The sequence below is a fragment of the Rhagoletis pomonella genome, unplaced genomic scaffold, assembly GCF_013731165.1.
Source record: "Rhagoletis pomonella isolate Grant_MI unplaced genomic scaffold, Rhpom_1.0 Rhpom_scaffold_00006, whole genome shotgun sequence".
Classification (NCBI taxonomy): domain Eukaryota; kingdom Metazoa; phylum Arthropoda; class Insecta; order Diptera; family Tephritidae; genus Rhagoletis; species Rhagoletis pomonella.
In genome coordinates this window covers 55,731,076-55,740,557 of record NW_023458560.1, presented here as the reverse complement: position 1 = coordinate 55,740,557, position 9,482 = coordinate 55,731,076, and positions in this window count along the sequence as shown.

The window sequence follows — 9,482 nt, the reverse complement described above, 5'->3', positions numbered from 1 at the left end:
TGAACATGTAACTCAAAGCACTCATAAAATATATACTTAGTAAAACTATGTATATTAAAAACTTTTAGCAAGCTTCATATGCTCTGTAATTAATTAATTTAAGTGCCTTTTAGCGTACAAAGAACTCTCAAATAAAGGGGCAAATGTGTATTCATATGTACATGACAAGCAACATACATACATACACGGTTAGATATTTAACGAAATACTACGTAGCGTAAAAATTAAATATCCTTTTCAAAAAGCATAAATGTGAGAAAATAACGAACATGGCGTAAGAGTAAATTTCACTACACAGAACAAAATCAAAAGTGAATGCAATAGCAAAGTGCATATATACATTCATAAGCATATGCATACATTCATAAAGTAAACGTAGCTGCATTTACAACATACGAATGTATGTATGTACACACATAAATATGTATGTATACACCTGTGAGTGGGAGTACACACTCAAGACCTTTAAAATAAGGAAATACAAATAACGTTTGCGATACACTGTCAACGTTGCCGATGATAGTAGCAGTGTAGTGATAGCTACAATGATTGCACGGATAAATAGTCTAAAGTGGGCAATGCACACGTCGTAGGGTAAGTGTGTATGAGTTGCGCGCCAATGATGGCGTTGCCGTGGTGTACGTGATGGTGAGGAGCGTGTAAAATGTGGGCAGATTGGAGCGGCAAGCTGCTATTAGATATGTTTATGTATGTAAGTTTAGTTTCTACTATATTGAAGAAATTATAACTGCTGCTGCAGCTAAAACAGCTTTGACACTCACTGTTTATGCATTTCTTTCTTGCTTTTCCTTCGTTTTTTTTTGTAGTTGCATTGTTGCGTGCGCAGGGAAAATTGGATACAATAAACAACTTGAGTTAGGAGATTCGGCAAACATATACACATGAAGTGGGCGGCGATAAGGAGCTTAATGGAACCATATCGTTGGCAGGAGCAGTAGGTAACGAACTATGTATGTGTATATTGTTTTAGATTTAGTTTTTCTTACGAATTTTTGTTTGTAGTTAGTTTATATTTGTGTATGTAGCCTTTTGTGCTATTATACTAAATAAAAAAATGTAATAATTAATATTGATTGTCGAGTAAAATTGTAAGAAAATGTAAATAGAGCTACGAGATAATAACACTGTATCAATTTTAATAAGATTAATAAATTCGAAGAGTTGAATTAGTCACGCACATATGCACATTTATCTTGTAAAGCTTTGAAAAAAGGCTTGTTAGGATTTGAAAGCGATAGTGCTTTCTATTTGAAACTAACCGGTGTATATGAATACCCATTAAAATTTGTGATGATATTTGTAAGATCGACGTAAACTAAAAAATAAAAAAAATGCATATTTATAAATTAAAATTACTTGAAGAACTGATTTGAAATTTTAATATGTATTGAGGTTTTTAATAAATTTGGTAACTCTGATAATTTGTACTTAGAGCTAAGGAACTACTTTGACTTTTCTTTTCCCAACTTTATATAACATACATGTATTCCGGGGGAATTGTTCAATTTTTTAATGGCTTTATGACTTGCTACTTTTTCCCTCTTAAGGCGGCATTTTCTTCGAGAACAACTTCATTAATATTACCAACTGTGAGTCACAGAATCGGTAGGAGTTATAGTATTTATAATAGTTTATTACATAGTTGTACAGATGAAATCCCAGGCTTTATCTCTTCGAATGCTTGTAGGCAGACAATGGTAGTCAGATTGAAGTTGACAAGGTATGTATGAATTTAAATAGGAATAAGTTTTTAGGTTAGGTAAGGTAGCCTCACGTCGATGATATTTGATACAGCAAAAAAATTAATGTTTTGAGAGTAAAGTATTTTAAAATACAATTTAAATAAGAACAAGAACAATTTTAGAGATGTTAATAAACCGACTTAAAAAGTTGATAGAATCGAATTGTGCTTTGTTTTGGATAAGATTTAGAGATCAAGCTGTAACAAATTTTTTTTCCATTTGAAATAATCGTTATTATTAAGTAAGTGCTACTTATACTGATTCCCTTTCTTAGTTCGTTGCATCTCCATTACTTCAAGTTATATAAACATTTGCTTGCGTGACAAAAGAGTACATACATACATATGTATTACTTTTTAATGCATTGAGGTGCTGATTTTACCCACTCAATGAGTATTTCTACCAAAAATGATCAGATAAGATCGTGACCAAAAATGTAGGCATTAGCACAAACTTTGTGGCGAACTTCAAAGGCTGTCTTTTCAAATTTATGGTGGTACCTACCGAAAAACTAGAACCTTTATAGATTGAAGCATATTTAACTGAAAATAGAGTTTTTAAAATGTATTCATATTTGTTACTAATTACTAATCAATCCAATGCACGATACTAAATCACTTAATAAATTGTGTTGAAACTGACCTTTGTAGAGGCTTAGAAGTATTCCTTCCACGATCCAGATATATATATGTATATATATACATATGTTGTATTTGTAATCCACTTGCCAAATCCTCTACGCTATATGGTGACCTTTAGTAGTACAGCTCATGCCAGCAAATTTTTAATCAAATCAGGGGCAGATGTCTGCGGATATTCTTTTTCGTTTGCCTTGTGCGCCCCTAACGCTGGCGACACTTTCGCACAAAGCGAAACGGCTGTTAAGCTATTTTATGGAATTCCAATAACTAGTTGCTTAGCGTCGGTTGGAATATTTATAAAACGCTACAACAAATGCGAAAATTTGCAAATGTCTAATTCGGCAAAATGAAATTGTAACGCATTTGCTGCGCGTTTTGTCAAAAAATTTCACACACCACAAATTTTTTCACATACGCTCTGACGTTTCACTTTTTTTCAATAACGGCATCCGTCTTTTTTCGCAAATTTTTAATTCTTTTTTCAATAGAAATGATTTCTTTGCTTTCGGCTTTTTGGTTTTCATTGAATTTTATAACAAATTGTTTATTTTCAAATAGCTTCAGTTGAGCTACAGTTTCAGTTTCATTAGAATATTTGTTCCCAGATTTTCCGATTGTAGTTTTCTACGGCTTGCACACAGCTTCTTCATTGTGGTCGTCTTTTTTTGACCGAAGAAATTTTGAGCCGCTCGACTTTTTCTTTGTTAGGTAGAGTTTTACTATTTTAAATTGTTTTTGCTCACCTAGCTTTTTTTAATAGCACTTTAACGCGTTTTGCGCTTTTCTTTTGCACTTATCCACAAATTTTTGCGTTGAAATTCGCAGGATTTGAATTTTCACAAATTTTCCTACTACTTCGCATTTCCACTTTATTCATTTCTGTAGTTTTTGCCTCTTCCACTTTCTGTTTCTACTCTTTTAGATTCATTTTTATTGTGTTTCCCGCTCGTTTGACATTCGTTGTCTTTTGCTTTCCTTACTATGACATTCGTTATAAAACGGTTAAGCAGGGATGTATTTCTCCGTACAGGGACTCAGAGATTTTTCAAGTACAAAACAGTATTGGTATTCGATTTTTTTTTTTGCTTAAACATCTTGCGGAAATAAGTCGAAAAAATTCCATATATGTATTCGATATTTAGGGAAATAATTCAACTTTCAAATCTTTTCGGCTTAGAATTCTTTTCGAACGTTCTCAGCCGAATCGGGTTACCACTTTTTTATCTCACAACCTCAAATTAGCTTAGCTTAGCCACACACCAAACCAGCGGTTTGAAATTCAAAGGCCACTGGCACCGGAAACTGCTGCTTTGGGACCAAAAATGCACTACCTGAATCGGTTAGGCACCAAATTAAAGTTGATAGCAGTGTTATAGCCACCTCCTATTCACCGACAGATGTCAGGGTAAAACTGGTACACTTCCATTATACGTCCGGAAATCCTTCTGTTTGACATTAGCGGAAATGTGTTTAGAAAGTGAAGCAGCAGCAATGGAAAATTCACAAAATTTGGAGAAAATATAAAAAGCGATATTTATTCAATATGCAGCGATTGTGAAAGGGCGTCTTTTAGTTTGTTTGCTCTCTAAATTTTTGAATAAAGCGTTTAGTTTGTGATACGAAGTAAATAATATTTTCAATGGCGGCCCAGTAAGCTCATTCATAATCGCCACAAAAACTCAGTTTGGTGCTGTTGTTGCTCGTTGCAGCCAACTGACGCAAATCGGAAATGCCAAGTTAAGCTAAAGCCCTCTCTAATTGGGTTTTCCACCGTATTTCACTGCTACCACCAGCAGCGGCTTAAAGTATATACATACATATGTATACATTCACACTGATCCTTGGACAGTGGGACTAGGTTCTCAAAACAACAAATATTTGTTTTCCACTAAGGTAGTTTTATCGCGTAGGGCTTTCCCGAAATCTAAGTGCAATATTTTAAGTACATACAACAACAACTCTACTTACGAAAATGTGTAACCATCATATTATTTTCGTATAAACGGGTTCAAGGCAACCACGCTGTACATATTCAGTATTTTGCAAGGAATCATTGATCTCATTGGAATTTTCTTAATAAACAAATAATGTGTTGCTGTTCTGTATATTGTGCCTATATAGAAAAAAAATGTTAATTACACTATTCAAGCACAAGACCAACGTACTATGTACATATGTACATATGTATATAGGAACGTGTGTTGAAGCTTCCGTAAGCGGCTGCCTCGCCATTGGAGTTGCTTGACGCACAAGGTGCGTGTGCTTTATTTGTTAGTGTTATTGTTGCCGCTTCGTTTTGGCGCGAAGATTCTGCATATAGATTTTGTAAATTTTTGCCAAATTCAAATAAGCTTCTCCAGCCGCAGCAGAGGAGACATTGATCTCGTCGGCGTAACTGGCGGCGGTTTGTGCGTAAGGCGTCAGCTACATATGTATGTATGTATGTACATATATGAAGGTACATACATATGTACATATGTATGTAAAGTAAGGCGTGGCGGCACATGTACTCGCGCTCGGGATCACGGAGCTTTGCAAGGTACATTGACACCTTTGCAAATTTGTATACTCTACGTAGTGAACTGCTTGGTATGTGCGCGTGTTTGTGTTTAAAAATTGTTTTCGTCTATTCGATTTCAGAGAGAAATATGTAGAAGAAAACAAATTTTACGCGCGCTTTTTCGTTTGCTGAATTTTGTTTTTGTAATTGCATAATTTAAATTGAATTTTAGTAAGCTTGTGTTTTGGTACGCACCATAAAGGCTATTGACATTTTCAAGGATTTTTTGGTTTATTTTTAAAGCGTATTACAATTGGTGTATGTCTGTACATTAGACTGCATCCACCCCCCATAAAAAAAAAAATCAGTACTGTGTGTCCATTGGCTTCCACCAGTGTCCAGTGGCTTCCACCAAAATATTTCCGAAAAATATTAAGATTTACGTGAGCTGGACCGATCTGAAGTTACCTCCAAAAATGGAGTTTTTTATGAATAAAAATAGTTTCTTAAATATTTTTTTTTAAAAAAATCCCTTTAAATGACAAAACGATTTAAGCTTAAAAAATTTGCATAAAAATATTTTAAAAAAAATTTAAAAAGTTCTTTAAGAAACTATGTTTATTCATAAAAAACCCATTTTTGGAGATATTTTCAAACCGTTCCAGCTAGGGTAAATCTTAATATCATTCCGTAATATTTTGGTGGACGTCTTCAAATTTGTAATCTCGGCAGAAAAACCGCAAAATTTTTTGGTGATGCAGTCTACTGTCCATTTGTTTGTATGTGAAAAATCATGTATTATATCACGCGAATCACGAAATTTGAAAATATTTGAATTTTAGTTGAAAAATCGCATTTTCGCATTGTTTTTACATTAAATTAGTGGTTTTAAAGCCTTTTTATGAGAATTTTTATGAGGTGGTGCTCAGTAATATTAAGTACACGACTACTATGTATTAATACGCATTTGTATGAATGTATATGGTATGCAAGTTTACGGTCAATGACCGCAGACTATTTGAGATGAAATTTGTTGTACAACTTGAAGTGGAGATTTAACAAAAAAAAAAAATTAAGTAAAAACTTAATTGTGAGTAGTCAAAAGGTCTATACATATGTATACAAACATTTTAGATATTAAGAGAAATACTCATTTATACACCATTTCCGATTCAAAATTAGTAAGGGTCGATTGTAAAGGTGATATATGTACATACATATGTATTTCCGATTTTCACGAAATTAAAAAAAAACAATAATTAAGATCAAGCGGAGAATGGTACCGTGCGCGGCGAAAAACCTTGCATGCGCTAGGCTAGGCTTCCGCCATGTAAAAACAACTCCAAAAGAAAAGTTCAAATGAGACTTCATTCTTTGACTGACGACCGCGCCAAAGGTTAAATGACTATGATTTGAGAGTATGCCCCTGGAACACGCGGATTCGTAATAGGTGCCTCTGCCCGTCAGTTGATGTCCTTAGGAAGACTAAGGCTGGCATCACCGCTATCCAAGAAATGCGGGGCAAGGCAATGAAAGTGTAGAACCTTGCGGCATCTACTACAGCTACTACGTAAAGGAGCGCAATTTCGATGTTGGATTTGTGGTGGAAGAGAGACTCCAAGGCGGACGAGCATCAATCCACATCAAAACGAGAGTCATCAAAATCTCGCTCATCTGCGCCCACGTCCTGACAGAAGAGAAGGACGAGGCACTCAAGTATATCTTCCTTGAGCGCTGCACTGACACCTCTCTCATCACCTGTGCTGCAAAAATTTGTGCGTCCAACAATGCAGGAAAAGCTCAATGTCGAAAAGTTGCAATCACAACAGACGGCTAATTTATTCTTTACTCGGCTCTCACACCTGCTCTCAGAGAGCAATCTTCAATAAACCGACCTAAGCGAGCAGTGGAACCACAGTTACCGCTCATTAAGTAGCGCCCCCGAAGAAGTAGTCGGATTTCAGCGTACCATGAGGCGTGTCAAGAAGCTGCAGAGAAAAAAGAAGCCACCTACAGTGCCATGCTGCGATCGGGCACAACGCGAGCAATGTGTGACCGATATAGGGAGCTGAAGAGGGAAGCGAGATGTATTTAACGCATTAAGAAGAGAGTCGCCGAAATGCGTGGGTGTGAAGAGCTTGAAATGCTGGACGACAGGAAAAACGCCCGAAAATTTTACCAGATAATTAGGCGAATTACGGAAGGTTCCAAGACCAGGGCGAACTACTGTAAGAACAACCATGGCGACCTAGTGACCGATATCCAGAACGCACTTAAATAATGGTGAGAATACTTTCCACTCTACTGAATGGTAGCACCACTGAAAGTAGTGGAGAAAACGAACTCAAGCCCGCACAGCCTTAATATCTTTTTTGTTAATTAAATTTGTTTTTTTATTGTTTTAATTAAATTTTCTTTTAATATTTAGATTTAATTGTTTTTAACAGATTTTTTTTTTTTAATTTCATTAATTTGTATTTTTAGATTTTATTGATTTAATAATAACTATTTTTTAATTTCATTAAATTTTTAGTAAGTTTTTCTTTTTTGTTAAAGGTTTTTTCTTTCTTAAATTTTTTTAATTTCTTGATATTTTTTAATAAAAGTTTCTTTTAATTTTTAGATTTTATTGTTTTTAAAAGATTTTTTTTAATTGCACTAATTTAACTTTTTAGTTTTTTTTATTTAATAATAAATATTTTTTAATTTCATTAAATTTTTAGGAACTTTTTTCCTTTTTGTTAATAGTTTTTTCTTTCTCCAATTTACATATTTTTTTAATTTAACAATTTTATTGTTTTAAAAAGAAAAAATATTTCTTAATCTAATTAAATTTTTAGAAACTTGTTTCGATAATTTTTCTCGTTTTCATTTATTTTTTCTTTCATTAACTGAACATTTTCTCTCTTTTATTAAATTTTTTTGTAATTTTTAGGTTTTATTGTGTTAAAAATAATATTTTTTTATTCAATTAGTTTTTAAAAACTTACTAAATGTTCTAAAAAAATATTTTTTAATTAATTTACTTTTTAGAAGCTTATTTTATTTTTTTCCGTAAGTTTAATGTTCAATTGTTTTTTTTTTTTAATTTCATTTAACTTTTAGAAACACCGTTTGTTTATTTTTTCATTTAATTTTCTATTAAAATTTAGATTTAATTAATTTAAAAAGAAAAATAAACATACATAATTTAAATAAATTAATTTAAAAAGAAAAATAAGCATACATAATTTAAATAACAGCGTCCAAAAATTAGCTACCTTTCCTCTGCCAAAGCTGCCGATTTTTCTCTAGCAGCGGGGATTAAATCAGCCGAAATCTAGTAAAGCTCAGCATAGCAAATAAATACTTGCTGCGATTTTCAAACAATTGTCATAACAATTTGTGCTCTAAATGATTTCCCAATCAAGAAAGTTATTTTTGTGTAGGCAACCACATCTCCCACCTCGATTTTATGTAAGTTTGTAAGTGAGTACCTATGTATGTATGTATGTCGCGCCATTTGCAAATTCAAATCCAAAAACCGAACCTTCTCAGCACTGTCATAAAACAAATATTTGACAGTTAACAAATTTTGACTTGCATAATTACGAGACAAGAGCGACAACAGCGACGAACTAGCGGCTCTAACGTTGAACGGTGATTTTTTTGTGGTTTGAAAATTATGCAAAATGTCAATGCGTTCCCGAAAGAATCAATCAATTTGCAAGCTTTGCAAGTACTTACCGGCAACTTGGTGATCGGCAGCTACAGATTAGTCACCTACTGTGGCGTCAATTATGCCGCAATCACAGGCTGAGCAGTTGCCAAAAAAGGCAAGCTACTGTGTGGCAGTTATTCACGTGCATGTGAATGTATGTATGTATGGCATATTGTAGGTTGCCCTAAAATCGCACGGAATATGCAATGGTAAAAAAATAGTGGGGAAAAATAAAAAAACGATATCAGAAAAAAAGAGTGCAGCGCCCTCTTATACCAGTATGCACCCTCCGTTCGCAGGCTTCTCTAAATACATAGAATAGAGGCAGCTACTGTACTGCAGTAGCTAGCAAACCCAACCTTAAAAGCGAATTTGTTTTTGTTTACTTAACTTTGCTTAACTAATATTTTTTTTGCACACTTTTTTCTATTTGCAGAGCGCTTAGTTTTGCTTCACTGAAGGTGTCTTGCAAAACAGTCTTTTCGACACTGCCGAAAAGTTGCCAAAAAATAAGCTAACCAGCGGAAAAAAAGAAGTGCAAATAGTAGTGCAAACAAAAAAAAGCACTACAGAGCGAGACAATGCCGCTGCATTTTCATGCCCACAAAGCTAATACTGTCAACGCTTTGGATCCGCAGCACATTAGACGGCCTGCAGCTGACGCAATTTCCTTCAACATTAAAGATATCAGCGCGTTTGGATCTTCTTAATAAGGCAAAAAGTAAGGCAAAGTCACTGCAACAATGCACAACGAAGGGTGTCACAATGTTGCTGGTTTTGTCGACAAAGCGGCAAAAAAATAAAAAACAGAATAAAAAACAGAATAAAAGAATTGAAAAGAAAAAAATAAAACATGAACCCAACTTAACTTTTCATAT